Source organism: Mus pahari, chromosome 3, assembly GCF_900095145.1.
Source record: "Mus pahari chromosome 3, PAHARI_EIJ_v1.1, whole genome shotgun sequence".
Lineage (NCBI taxonomy): Eukaryota > Metazoa > Chordata > Mammalia > Rodentia > Muridae > Mus > Mus pahari.
In genome coordinates, this window is record NC_034592.1 from 75,677,248 (window position 1) to 75,692,657 (window position 15,410).

A 15,410-nucleotide genomic window follows, 5' to 3' on the forward strand; every position below is an offset into this window, starting at 1 on the left:
AGACAGCTGTTGTTTTCAAGGGTCCCCTGATAAGCGCACTTGATTCTGTGTCCCCAGCCCTCCTCCAAAGCTAGGAGGACCAAGGATCTTCATACCCTGGCAAGACAGACCCAAGATTCATGGTCTTAGAATACCTAGAAAGAGCCGGGCATGGTGGTGCATGCCTTTAATCCCAGCACTCGGGAGGCAGAGGCAGGCAGATTTCTGAGTTCGAGGCCAGCCTGGTCTACAGAGTGAGTTCCAGGACAGCCAGGGCTACACAGAGAAACCCTGTCTCTAAAAAAAAAAAACAAAACAAAAACAAAAAAATACCTAGAAAGAGGAAGTAACAAGGGAGCTCAGGTCCTAAAAGACAAAGAGCTTTAGTCCAAGGCTTGTGTGGTGGTTTGAGTAAGAATAGCCCCATGGGCTTATAGATTTGAACACTTTGTCACCAGGGAGTAGCACTATTTGAAAAGCCCGGTCTCTTTCTCTTCCTGCTGTCTTCGTATATGCCTGTGTGTTTAACTCTCAGATACCAGTCTGCCTACACCCTGCCATGCTCCCTGCCATGAAGATAATGGACTAAACCTCTGAAACTGTAAGCCAGCCCCAGTAAAATGTTTTCCTTTATACGAGTTGCTATGGTCATGGTGTCTCTTCACAGAAATAGAACACTGACTAAGACAGCCCCGAAACAACTGCACAATGCCCAGAAGTGCCAGGCAGGGGACAGAATGCAGAGGAGCCTTCTGTGGGAATAGCCCCTCAAACAAAGGAAGAGCTGAGAGATGAAAAGGCTAGAAAAGGTGAGTGGGTTCAGGCCCAGAGGTCTCTGACTCCCCTCCTTTCCAAATTGAAAATAAAATCTAATCACATTGTGCTAGGAATGTAGAATTTCTAGGTTTCTGAAGTCAGTATAAGAAATACTGTGCAATAATTGCTGATAGAGAAGAAAGTACCCTATAATCTAAATAATAGATAGATAGATAGATAGATAGATAGATAGATAGATAGAACATAGATACATAGATACATACTTAGATAGATAGATATAACTTAATTATATGTATAAGTATATAATTAGGCAAACAGACAGACGACAGGTGACTTTGCCTTTAGGAACCAAATGTAGTAGGTGTATGTATAGATTCTTGCAATAGAGTCAGCTACTTAGTTCAAATACTGCCATGTCGCAGCTGTGTGATCCTGAACAAGTTCCATAGGTTCTCTATGCTCCAATATCCTTATCTATCATCATTGAGGTTGCTGATGTTGATAATCTATATCTCTCAGCTTTGCATTAAAATAGCTGAAGCACTTGTAATATTTACTGTAAAGTAAGTACTGTGGGCATGTTTGCAAGTTTTAACACCTCTTTTTAGATGATCTGGAGCAGATATATGTTTAAAAAAAGAGTATGTCTTTTGGACCAGATGAACCAAGTTCAAATCCTATATATTGGCCACAGGTAGCACACGTCTGAAATCCCTGCACTCAGGAGGCAAAGGCAGGTGGATCTCTGGGAATTCTAAGCCATCCATGTCTATATGTCTGTGAGTTCCAGGCCAGCCAAGGGCTACACAGCGAGGGGTGTGTGTGAATTGGTCAGGGTGGACTAGGTTCTGTCCACAGCAGACAGCCTCCCAAATCACAATCACTTAAGACTCATTACATGTCCACCTCAAGTCAGCTGAGAATCAGCCTTCATTGTGTGCTCCCTCAGCCGCCTCAGCCCCATCTGCTGGGACAGACCGTATCTAGGATATTGTTAGTTTCTCCCGTGAGGGGCAGACAGGTCTAGAGAATCCTATGGTTTGGCTTTTATATGTCCTTCAAAGGCTGAAGGATCCCACGCCAACCCGTGTTGCCTTTGAGAAATGATAGAGCCTTTAAAAGATGGAGCCTCGTGCCGGGCCGTGGTGGTGCACGCCTTTAATTCCAGCACTTGGGAGGCAGAGGCAGGCGGATTTCTGAGTTCGAGGCCAGCCTGGTCTACAAAGTGAGTTCCAGGACAGCCAGGGATACACAGAGAAACCCTGTCTTGAAAAAAAAAAAAAAAAAAAAAAAAAAAAGATGGAGCCTCGTGGATGTAATTAAGGCTACTGGGCCACCATCAAAAGAGTCACTGAGATTTTTGATGTCATGAGATGAACAACTTTCTTTCACCCCATGCTTAGGTCATGTCGAATGGCCCCACCACAAGCCCGAAGCAAAAAGGTCAAGTGACCATATACTGGAGCCTCTGAAACTGGGAGCCAACATGTGCCTGTCCTCCTGAGTGTCTCGGGTGTTTATCATGACCCCAGAGAACAGACTAACAAACTAAACCCAGACAAACTGAGCCAGCAAAGGAATGCTGTGTCCTGGATGTGCCATCTGCTTTACTCACAAGAACCAGGGCTGGATGTACAGTCCTTTCCTGTTCAGACAGCAGAGGCAGAGGGATCCTGAGAACAGAAACAACCTCTAAAGTCTGCCTGTCGAAAGTATGGGTTCTTGACCAATGGCTTGAACAAGCCCTGGAAATTTGTCAAAAAAAGGCAGAACTTCTGGCCTGGTCAGAGGCCTGCTGAGTCTAAATCTACATTTCGACAAGCTGCATAGTAGGTTTGTAAGACCATACAAGTGAGAGAGGGCCATGACAGACATCCATATTGAAGTACCATAGAGCTAGCAGGCTAGAGCGATGAAGGGTTCCACCTGACTCCTTCCTATGGCCTGGTATTTGACATCGAGAGGATCCCTGGCTCCTGCTTCCTGGCCCTTTGGCACCAACTAGAAGCACCCAAGCAGGTCTATTTTCTACACATCTGAGACACACAAAGCTATTAGCCACCCAACTCCAGTTGCATTTGGTTTGGGTTTTGCTTTGTTTTGGAATGGGGTCTCATGCAGTCCATGCAGTCCCCTAACTCAATGTACAGCCAAGGCTGGCCTTTAACGCCTGATCTGATCTTCTTGCCTCTACCTCTGCAGTGCTGGAATTACTGGTGTATAATCTAAAGAAAAAGTCAGAATGTATATGGAGATAGGGAGAAGGAGAATTGTACACACATACACAAATATATATATATATATATATATATATATATATATATATATATATATATATAATTGATATATAATCAATATATTGATATATATCATATACATGCCTTTCTATACAATTTTTAAAGCTTATAAAGTTATGGAGGCTGGAAAGATGGCTCACTGTGTAAAGTGCTTGCCATGCAGCTATGAAGGCTAGAGTGTGGATCCCCAGTACTCATCGAGATAACAGGAAGGTGTAGTGGCCCACCTGAGATCCCAGTGCTCAGGAGGTAGAAACAAAGAGTCCACAGAGAAAGTTAGCTAAAGTATCCAAGACAGTGAACTCTGGGTTCTGTGAGACGCGTGGCCTTAATGTGTATGGTAGAAAACAATCAAGGAAGACACACTACAACTTTGGGCCTACACACACATGTACATACACACGTATGCATGTATATATGCATGCACACATACCAGACACACATGAAAAACAGTCGTCATGGTTTGGATATGAAGTGTCCTTCGAGAAGGCTCATGTGTTGAAGGCTTGGTCCCCATATACTGTTATTATTGAGAAGTGATTTGATTACAAGGGTAATGACTTCACCAGTGGGTTAATGAATTGATGAGCTGAGTTCATAGATGGTTGGGTATAAGGAATAAATAGTAATTAGAGAATGTAGATCACTAATAGAGTGCCTTTGAAAAGTATATAAGTACATAGATATGTATACTTATACTTATGTAAGTATATATGTGTGTTTTTCTCGCCCTCACCCGGTCTTCTCCTTCTCTTCCTCTCCCCATCCTTCTGCTGTTCCTCTGTCTCTTTCTGGCGGCCATGCAGTGAGCAGCTTCCCTCCCCCATGATGCTCTGCCTCACCAGAGGTCCAGATCATGGAGTCAAGTGACCATGGACTAACACTTCAGAAACACGAGCCCTAACACTTGCTTTACATTGTTTCTCTCAGATATTTTGTCACAAGTACTAAAAATTAACACAGAAGTTCTTCCACAAATAATCAGAAAAGATGTTCAAAACGCTCTAGCCAGGTGAACACAGGTTCTGCGGAATGAAGGCAGGAGTCCATTCTCAGCGATGCAAACAATGCATGTGGCCAACCCTGAGAGGAGGGTCCCATCCTCATAGTAGGGATGAGGAAACAGAAGTTCAGGTTTGCATTTAGCCCTGTGCAGCATATCACTTAAGATCACTTGTCTGGAAATAACAGAGATAGTTCAAGCAAAAAGTAGGGAGACTTGCTTCTTAAAACAGCGGGCATAGAGACTCAGTGGCAGACTCCAGGGAGGCCCTGCCGCAGGCAAGCGTCCCAGGACATTCACCAGACACAGCATAACAAAATACAGTAAGACTAAGGATAGACCTTCTCAAGGCTGGACAAAATACAGTAAGACTAAGGATAGACCTTCTAAGAATAGACCTTCTCAAGACTGAACAAAGCCATCCGCTAGGAGGAAAGGATCCCACAAGAAGACAAAAGAGTCAGAGACCCAAAAAGTCAAGCTAGGCAAACACAGTAAGTATACAGAGGGCCTGGTGTAGACCCATGCAGGATCCGTGATTGCTGCTTCAGTCTGTGTGAGCCCCTCCAAGCCCTGCTTAGTTGATTCTGTGGACTGAGTTCTGGAGACACCCATCTTTGTTATTGTTTGTTTGTTTGTTTGTTTGTTTGTTTTTCAACATGGTTTCTCTGTGTAATAGAGCCCTGAATGTCCTGGAATTTGCTTTGTAGACCAGGCTAATCTCAAACTCAGAGGTCTGCCTGCCTCTGCCTCTCAAGTGCTGGTACTAAAGGCATTTGCCACCATGCCCAACAATACTCATTATTTAAAAGGAAAAAAAATGATGAAGGTGGTGATGATTATGATGATGGTGGCAGTGGTGGTGGTGATGATGATGGCTTCTCTACTCTCAGAGTCCACTGTTGTTTCTCCAGCTCCTAGAAAAGAAACTGGCAGGCAGGAGGGACTCAAATTAATAGATAGATGATAGATAGATAGATACATACATACATACATACATACATACATACATACATACATACATACATAAAATAAAACTGCTGAATGAATGATAAGCGAAAGACAGATATGTGTGAGGATGTGTGGCATAGTAATGAATTAGGAAGAACCTAAGGGACCACCAATACAGGACTGATTAAGAAAGTGGGCTGGTGGCTGGTGAGATGGCTCAGTGGGTAAGAGCACCCGATTGCTCTTCCAAAGGTCCAGAGTTCAAATCCCACCAACCACATGGTGGCTCATAACCATCCATAACAAGATCTGATGCCCTCTTCTGGAGTGTCTGAAGACAGCTACAGTGTACTTACATATATATAATAAATAAATAAATCAAAAAAAAAGAAAGAAAGAAAGAAAGAAAGAAAGAAAGAAAGAAAGAAAGAAAGAAAGAAAGAAAGAAAGAAAGAAAGAAAGAAAGAAAGAAAGAAAGTGGGCTGGTGAGATGGCTCAGCAGTTAGGAGCCCTGGTTGCTCTTCCAGAGGTCCTGGGTTCAATTCCCAGCAACCACATGGTGATTCACAATCATCTGTAATAGGATCTGATGCCCTCTTCTGGCATGTGGATGTAGATGCAGTAGAGCATTCATACAATAAATAAATTTAAAAAACAGAAAGTGTGACATAGCCCTATAGCCATGTGTGTGTGTGTGTGTGTGTGTGTGTGTGTGTGTGTGTGTGTGTGTGTGTGTAAAATGGCATCACCAATTAATACCTCTTGTTTCAGGACTTTGTTGGGTGACAAAATAAGAGCTTGCCTAAAACTCACAGTGTACCCCAGGCTGACTTCAAGCATATGGGCAATCCTCCAGCCTCAGTCTCCCATGTGCTGGGTTACAGTATGAGCTACAATGCCTGGCCCCCAAAATTTCACATTTTATATTTTAAAAAGTGAACATAGGCACAGAAAAATATTAATTATTCATCCAAGTAATAACAAAGGGAGAAGATTTTTAGACTGTTCTAAATGTTTTTTTTCTTTTAGTTTATTTCCATCTTCTAATTTTCTACAACGATTGTGTCTTATGTGTTATCTGTATAGTTAAAAACAGTACCAAAAGAAGGCTAGGTACATGACAGAGTGGTGAAGCATTCCCTAGCATTCACAAAGCTCTGGATTGTATCCCCTGCACAGGATATAAGATGCATAGCATGGAGAAAAAATGAAATATGAAAGTGTGTATGTGTTCAGGAATATGTGTGTGAGTGAATGTAAGTGTAGTGTATGCATATGTGTGTGAGTACATGTGTTGGGATATGTGTGAATCTGTGTAAGCATGTGTATGAGTGTACATATGTATGCACATATGTATGCATGCATGTATGCATGAGTGTGTATGTTTGTGTGTGTGTGTTCTTGTGTATGTGTGTGAGTGTATGTGTTCAGAAGGGTATGAGTATATATGCATGTGTATGAGTGTACATTATGTATGTGTGTGAGTATGTGTGTTCAGGTGTGTGCATGTGTGTGTGAGTGTATATGTTTGGATGTATGTGATCAAGTGCATGTATATATGAGTGAATGTGTGTGTTCAGGTGTGTGTGCATGTGCATGTAAGTATATGTGTTCAGGGGATATATGCATCTAATCTAAGTATGCATATATCAGCATGTGTGAGAGTATATGTGGGCATGAGTGTGTGTTCGAGTGTGTGTGTATGTATGTGTTTATGGGGGTGTGCATACATGTGGGGGTGCATATGGGGGTGTACATGTTCAGGGGTATGAATCTGTGTATGAGTGTGTGTGAGACTATGCACATGTATGTGAATATATATTCATTTGTATGTGTGGGAATGTTAGTGTAAGTGTTCAGGAGTGTGAATGTGTGTATGCATGTGTATGAATGTGTGTGAATGTATGTGTGAGTGTGTGTGTGTGTGTGTGTATATATATGCATGTGTGTGTGTCAGAGGTCAATCTCAGGTGTCAAACATCAGAAGCTACTCACCTTGTTTTTTGATATAACATTTTTCACTGGGCCCTGGGACTCTCCAGTTAAAGTAAGCTGATCCAGGGATCTTTCTGTCTCTGCTTCCCCGGTGCTGGGATTTCAAGGACAGCATCACATCCAGCTTTTTACAGGAATCTGGAGAGCAAACTCAGTTCCTTACTCTTGCATGGGAAGCACTGGACTGACTGAGCTATCTCCCAAGCCCATGTATTTCTCATCAAGGAAAAAAAAAAAAAACAGAAGTTGGAGCAAGAGTGTGATCTGTTATTCATCAACCAAACAAATGGTTTCTGAGTGCTGGTGACATGGGACAGCCAGTTCTTCAACAGAGCAGTGGCAGCAAATCTCAGGTGCAGGGAGACATGAGGCTGTTGAGACTCTCACCTACAGGGGAACCACCAGCTTAACAGGGCTGCAGTCAGGGACAGATCAAGACAGAGCAGATGGTAGCAGTGAACAGTAGAAGCTGGAGAGACAGAGTTACAGCCAGGGAGAGGAAGAAGTACAGCACAGCTGCAATGACCTGACAGAGCTAACCCATCACAGGGAATCTAATAAACCTAGTGTCTTAGTCAGGGTTTCTATTCCTGCACAACATCATGACCAAGAAGCAAGTTGGGAAGGAAAGAGTTTATTCAGCTTACACTTCTATGTTGCTGTTCATCACCAAGGAAGTCAGGACTGGAACTCAAGCAGATCAGGAAGCAGGAGCTGATTCAGAGGCCATGGAGGGATGTTCCTTAATGGCTTGCTTGCTTCCCCTTGGCTTGCTCAGCTTGCTTTCTTATAGAACCCAAGACTACCAGCCCAGAGATGGCACCACCCACAAGGGGCCCTCCCCCCTTGATCACTAATTGAGAAAATGCCTTACAGCTGGATCTCATGGAGGCATTTCCTCAATGAAGCTCCTTTCCCTGTGATAACTCCAGCTTGTGTCAAGTTGACACACAAAGCCAGCCAGTACACCTAGTTTATTAGAAAAACAATTTTAGTCGTGCTAGCCACTGGGCTAGATGCCAGACATCCCATCCTTAACCCAGGAGCAGTCTCCAATTGATAGGCACTTGAAAGGAAAAATTCGTTCTCTCCAAGACCGTCTCCCTGGGGAAACAAACTACTCTTAAGGGCAGGCTGCGTGCCCACAGTAAATGGCCAACACAAAATGAGCTTAGCGGCATCTTTGAAGGTTCTTAGTCCATAATTTTAAGTAAGGGCATTTTTTTTTCTTTAACCTTATAGATCCTTTGCCTATCTATTATGGCTTCCAGTTTCGTGTTTTCTTAGTGGATGTCTGTGTGTGCAACCATGTGTGTCTCTAATCTATATGTGTTTGTTGTACACTTTCTTTGACTCTTTTTCTTGTTTGGTTGTTTTTGTCCTATTCTGATCTGTTTGGTTTTGTTACATCTGCTTTTGTTGCTTTGTTTTATTGTCATTTTGTCTGTAGATACCTGTGAGACAGAAAGGGTGTGGATCCAGCACTTGGGCCAGGGAAGCTGGCAGCCATATTTCAGGTCTTCACCTCTTCCTCCTCTCCTTGAAATCCAATCCCCTCCAGTCTCATCCCAAATTCTGCTGCAGCCTCCCCTTCCTCTCTGCTCCCATCTCCAGTGGATCACACAGATCTTCCTCCAAATCCAAACTTCCTTACCCCAACTCATAGTTTTACCCCAGCAAGAACTCCAGCCACACTCTGTGGGAACCCACCAGCCAAGCTTGCCAGAGAAGCTGGTAGGCCAGAGAAGCTGGTAGGCCAGAGAAGCTGGTAGGCCAGAGAAGCTGGTAGGCAAGCTTCAGATGTTTCCTCTTCTTCCTCTCCTCATACCCAGTCCCCCAGTTCTATCCCCAGCTCTGTAGCAGAGTAGCTGCTGTGGCCTCTCCTCACTCTCTCTGCCTCCATTGCCAGAGGACTAAACAGATCCTGATGGAACACCCTGTTTCCTACCTTCTGTGGACCTCCTCAGCACCACTCCTCCTAGTCCATCCTCATTTTTTCATTAATTAATTAATTTATTTATTTACAAACATCCCAATAGGACCTTTCCCTCCCTCCTCTCCTCCCACTCACTCCCTCCCTCTCACTCACCTCCACCCATCCTCATTGGTAAGTGTCTGCTCCCAATACCTAAAAGCACATTTTACCTGTAACCCTCAGTGGCCACACCTAGAAGAATCCCAGAAGAGTTTCCTACCTAACACCAAACAGCTACCACACTCTCCTATGATCCAGAGATGGAAACAAAGGAACAAAACAGCCACCCAACAAAGACAAGACCAGAGGTCAGCACCTAGAATTACAACCTTTCCAACCCCAGATGCCTAGATGCTAGCATCAAAACGCTATGAGTAACACCCAGGACAGTGTATTTCCACTCGAGTCAACAACCCCACCACTACAGGCCCTGAGTATTACAACATAGCTGAGGCACAAGACAAGGACCTTAAAATACCCTTTGTGAATAATGATAGAAGTCCTTACAGAGAAAATTAATAAATCCCACAAGGAAATCTATGAAAACACAAACAGTGGGAGGAAATGAATAAAACAGTTCAAGATGTGAAAGTAGAAATAGAAGCAGTAAGTAAAACCCAAATGAGGGAAGCCTGTCAACGAAAAGTTTGGAACTCAAAGAGGAACATCAGAGGCAGAACTCACCAACAGAATACAAGAAATGAAAGACAGGCATTGAAGACATGATAGAAAAAAAAACTGGATATCTCAGTTAAAACATTAAATTTAAGAAATTTCTGGCACAAGACATCAAGGAAATTTGGGACACCGTGGAAAGAGCAAATCTAAGAATAATAGGAAGAGAGGAAAGAAAAGAAACCCAGGACAAAGGCACAAAAATATCTTCAACAAAGTCATAAAAGAAAATTTTCCTAGCCTAAAAAAAGGGATACCTATCAAAGTACAAGAATCATACAGAAAACTAAACAGACTAGACCTGAAAGGAAATTCTCCTTGGCACATCAGAACACCAAACATAAAAAGCAAGAAAGAATGTTAAAAGCTACAAGGGGAAAACCAAGTATCATATAAAGGCAACCCTATTAGAATAACACCTGAATTCTGTTTGGAGATTCTAAAAGCCAGAAGGACCTGAATAGATGTTCTACAGACTCTAAGAGACCATAGATGCTACCCAGGCTACTATACTCAGCAAAGCTTTCAATTATGATAGAGACAATAAGACATTCCATGGTAAACCCAAATTTAAGCCATATCTATCTATAAATCCAGCCCTACTGAAAGCACTAGAAGGGAACCTAAGAAAAACACAAGGAATAAATAATCCCAGACCAGCAAATTAAGAGAACACACACACACACACACACACACACACACACACCACCCCAGAGCAACAAAATAACAGAAATCAGCAAACACTGTTCATTAATGTCTCTGTCTCTCAACATCAATGGTCTCAATTCCCCAATAAAAGGACACAGACTAAAAAAGTTAACATCATAATGCACACCTTTACTCTGAGCACTCAGACAGATTTCTGAGTTTGAGACCATCCTGGTCTACAGAGCAACTTCCAAGACACCCAGGACTACACAAAGAAATCATGACTCAAAAAATAAAAATAATAAAAGACACAGACTAACAGAACAGATGTGAAAATATGATCTATCCTTCTGCTGCATCTATGAAGCACACCTTAGTATCAAGTATAGACATCACCTCATGGTAAAAAGAAGGAAAAGATATTTCAAACAAAAGAATGTAAAGCAAGCTGCTATAGACATTTTAATATGTGACAAAATAGACTTCAAGCCAAAACTAATCAGAAAGACATAAGGAAGGACACTACATACTCATCAAAGGAAAAATCCACCAAAAAGTCATTTGCAATTCTTAACATTTGTACACTAAACACAAGGGTATCTAAATTATAAAAGAAACAGTATTACATAATCTCCCACTACTGATACTGGAAGACTTTAATACCCCAATCTCAACAATAGACAGATCTTCCATACAAAAACTAAACAGAGAAATGCTGGCGTTAACTAACACTATAAACCAAATGAACTTAACAGATATTTACAGACCATGCCACCCAAACACAAAAGAATATACCTTCTTCTCAGTTCCTGATGGAAATTTCTCCAAAATTGACCAAATACTTTGACACAAAGCAAATCTCAGCATATATAAGAAAATTAAAATAACACCCTTAATTCTATCTATCACAGATTAAAATTGATAATATCAACAACAGAAACAAGAGAAAGCATACAAACTCATGGAAACTGAATAACTCAGTACTCAATGAAAAATGGATCAAAAAAAAAGACTTTCTAGAATTGAAAGAAAATGAATATACAGCATGCACAAACATATGGGACACTATGAAAGCTGTTCTAAGAGGCAAGTTCATAGCAACAAATTTCAACATTAAAAAAAATTGGACAGATTCTCAAAACTGAAAGCTCTATAACAAAAGAATAAATCACACGGAACAGGAATAGATGGCAAGAAATAACAAAAACCAGGATTAAAATCAAAATATCAACAACAACAAAAAAAGATTCAATAAAACCAAAAGTTGGTTCCTTGAGCAAATCAGTAAAATTAACAAACTCTCATCCAAATTAACTAAATAAATAATCCCAGACCAGCAAATTAAAAGAAAGGAAGCACACACACACACACACACACACACACNCNCACACACACACACACACACACACACACNCACACACACACACACACACACACACACACGCCCCAGAACAACAAAATAATAGGAATCAACACTATTCATTAATGTCTCTCAACATCAATGGTCTCAAATCCCCAATAAAATGATACAGACTAAAAATGTTGGCATGAGTATTTGGTGTGGTAGAGAGAGAAGATACAAAATAACAAAATTAAAAATGAAAAGGGATCATAACAATGGACACCAAGGAAATTCAGAGAATCATAAGGACATACTTTAAACACCTGCTCTCCACCAAACTGGAAAATTTAAAAGAAATGGATAGTTTTCTTGATGCACACCATTTACCAAAGTTTACTCTAGATCAGAGATGCAATTTAAATAAAACTATAACTCCTAGTGAATTTGAAACAGTTACAGTCAAAAAAAGAAAAAGAAAAAAAAACAGGATTATATGGTTCTAGCACAGAATTCTATCAGACTATCAAACAAGAGTATTAATGCCAGTATTTCTCAAATTATTCCACAAAATAGAAACAGAGAGAACATTGCCAAACTAATTTTATGAGGCTACAGTTACACTGATACCCAAATCACATAAAGACCCAATGAAGAAAGAGCATTACAGACTAATTTCCCTTATGAACATAAATGAAAAAATTCTCAATAAAATACTTGTAGCTAGAATCCAAGGACAGAATAAATAGGTTATCCATCTTTATTAAGTAGGCTTTATCCCAGAGATGCAGGGATGGCTCAACATACGAAAGTCTGTCAAGGTAATTCACCATATAAACAAACTGAAAGGAAAAAAAACCCTACATAATTATATCATTAGATGCTGAAAAAGCCTCTGACAAAATCTAATACCCCTTCATGATAAAAGCATTGGAGAGATTAGGGACACAAGGGACATACCTAAACATAAAATAAAAGCAATTTACAGCAAGTCAATAGCCAACACGAGCTTAATTAAAAAGAAACTCAAAGAAATTCCACTAAAATCAGGAACAAGGCAAGGTTACCCACTCTCTCCACATCTATTCAATACAATACTTGAAGTTAAAGCACTAAGACAACTGAAGGAAATCAAGGGGATACATATTAGAAAGGAAAAGTTCCAAGTATCTTTATTTGCAGGTGAACTGATAGTATACATCAGTGACCCTTTCAACAAAGTAGTTAGATACAAAATTGGCCCACAAAAATCAGTAGCCCTCCAATATACAAATAACAAATGTCTAAGAAAGAAACTAGGGAAGTAACAGTTTTCACAATAGCCTCAAATAATATAAAATATCTTCGGGTAACTCTAAGCAAATGAAAGACTTGTGTGATAAAAATTTCAGGTCTTGAAGAAAGAAATTGAAGAAGATGTCAGAAGATGGAAAGATCTCCCATGCCCATGGATCAGTAAGATTAACTTAGTAAAAAAATGTCATTTACCAAAAGCAATCTACAGACTTACTGTAAACTGAAATTTCCAATTGAAATCCAAACCCCCACTGAAATCCCAACACAATTCTTCACAGACCTTGAAAGGTCAATTTTCAGCTTCTTATGGAAATGCAAAAGGGATTGCTAAGAAAACAATCTTGAACAATAAAAGAACTGCTGAAGATATACCCATCCCTGATTTCAAGTTGTACTACATAGCTATAGTAATAAAAGCAGCGTGATATTGGCCCAAAAAGAAAAAGACATGCTGATCAATGGAATTGAATTAAAGACCCATACATAAATCCACACACCTATGGACTCCCGATTTTTGATAAAGAGGCCAAAATACACAATGGAAAAAAAAGAAAGAAAGCATCTTCAACAAATGGTACTGCTCAAACTAAATGTCTGTATGTAAAAGAATCCAAATAGATCCATGTATTTATTCCCCTGCACAAAATTCAGTCTAAATGGATCAAAGACATCAACATAGAACCAAATACATGGAACCTAGTAGAAGAGAAAGTGAGAAATGGCCTTGAACTCATTGGCACAGGACAAGACTTTGTGAACAGAACAACATTAGTGCAGGCACTAAGATCAACAATAAATGGGGCCTCATGAAACCGAAACACTTCTATCTGGCAAAGGATACTGACAATCTAACAAAGTGGCAGTCCACAAAATGGGAAAAGATTTTTACCAACTCCACATCTGATAGAGAAATCATAGCCAAAATAGATAAAGAACTCAAAATGACTAGGTGTCAAGAAGCAAATACCCAGTTTACAGATCCAAACAGAACTCTCAATGGAGGAATCTCAAATGGCTGATAAATACTTAGAGAAATGTAAAACACCATTAGTCACCAGGGAAATGCAAATCAAAACTGCTGTGAACAGACATCGTGACAAAGGTAACTCTTATAAAGAACAACATTTAACTGGGGTAGGCTTACAGGTTCAAAGGTTCAGTTCAGTATCAAGGAGGGCACGGCAGCATCCAGGCAGACATGGGGCTGGAGGAGCTGAGAGTTCTAACTCTTGTTCCAAAGGTAGCTGGGAGAAGACTGGCTTCTAGGTGGTTAGGATGAGGGTCCTATAACCCACGCCCACAGTGACATGCCTCCTCCAACAAAGCCACACCTCCTAATAATGCCACTCCCTGGGCCAAGCATACACAAACCATCACCAAAACTATTTTTAGATTTCATCTCACACCCATCAGAATGGCTCAGATCAATGACACAAGGGACGGGTCATGCTGGTGAGGATGTAGAATAAAGGGAGCACTCATCTGCTGCTGGTGGGAGTGGAAACTTGTACAGTCACTACGGAAATTGGATGGAAACACGAAATGAAGACTTAATGCTCCAAGGTATGGTAGAGGAGAAGGTTTATCATAGATGTGAGGGAGAACATAGGCCGAAGCATCAGGAGCATCCTGAGTGAACATGGCCAGCAGACTGAACTCAGCCATGGAGGTGCGGGGGGGGGGGGCAGGGGGGAGGCAGGAGCCAAGAGGCCAGATTGGGAACCAGAGCAACAGTCAAAAGGCAAAGAGACTAGTGTAGCCAAAATGGCTGGAATATCTAGGGATCAGAGAAGCTGAGGGACAGGCATCCAAGCCATGAGCCAGAACATTTAGGAGAGTGGGCAGGGTAGGCTAGCCAGAATGTCTCAGTAACATGTATGTACTGGCAATGCTGAGCAAGAGAAGCTACCTCCTGCAGCAGATGGGGAAAAGTACAGAAACCCATAGCCAGACAATAGGTAGTGAGAGACATTGGTACACGCTGCCCAAAGAGGGATGTTGCCGTCAAATCCTTCCTTTCAAGGAACCCTTGCAGAAGAGGAGGCAGAAAGAGTGTAAGAGCCAGAGTGGATGGAGGACAGCAAGAAGACAAGGCTTTCTAAATCAACCAGACCAGCACACATCAGAACTCACATAGACTGTGGCAGCATGCACAGGGCCTGCACGGCTCTGCACCAGATGAGGTCCGAGAGCTGAAACGAGGCGTGAACATATGCCCCGTCCTTAACCCAGACGCCATCGCCAATGGCTAACCACTTGCAGATGAATATTTAGTTTTCTGCAAGGGAGTCTCACTGAGGAAATAAACCACTCTTAAGGGTAGGATGTGTGTCCAACAGAAAATGAACTCAACATAATCTTTGGAGGTTCTTTGTCTCAGAATGTTGTGTCAGGGCTTTTCCTTTTTTAAAAAAAGAATTTTAATTTTTATTTTATTTATGTATACATACTTTCTTCTCTCTTTTGAACCTACAG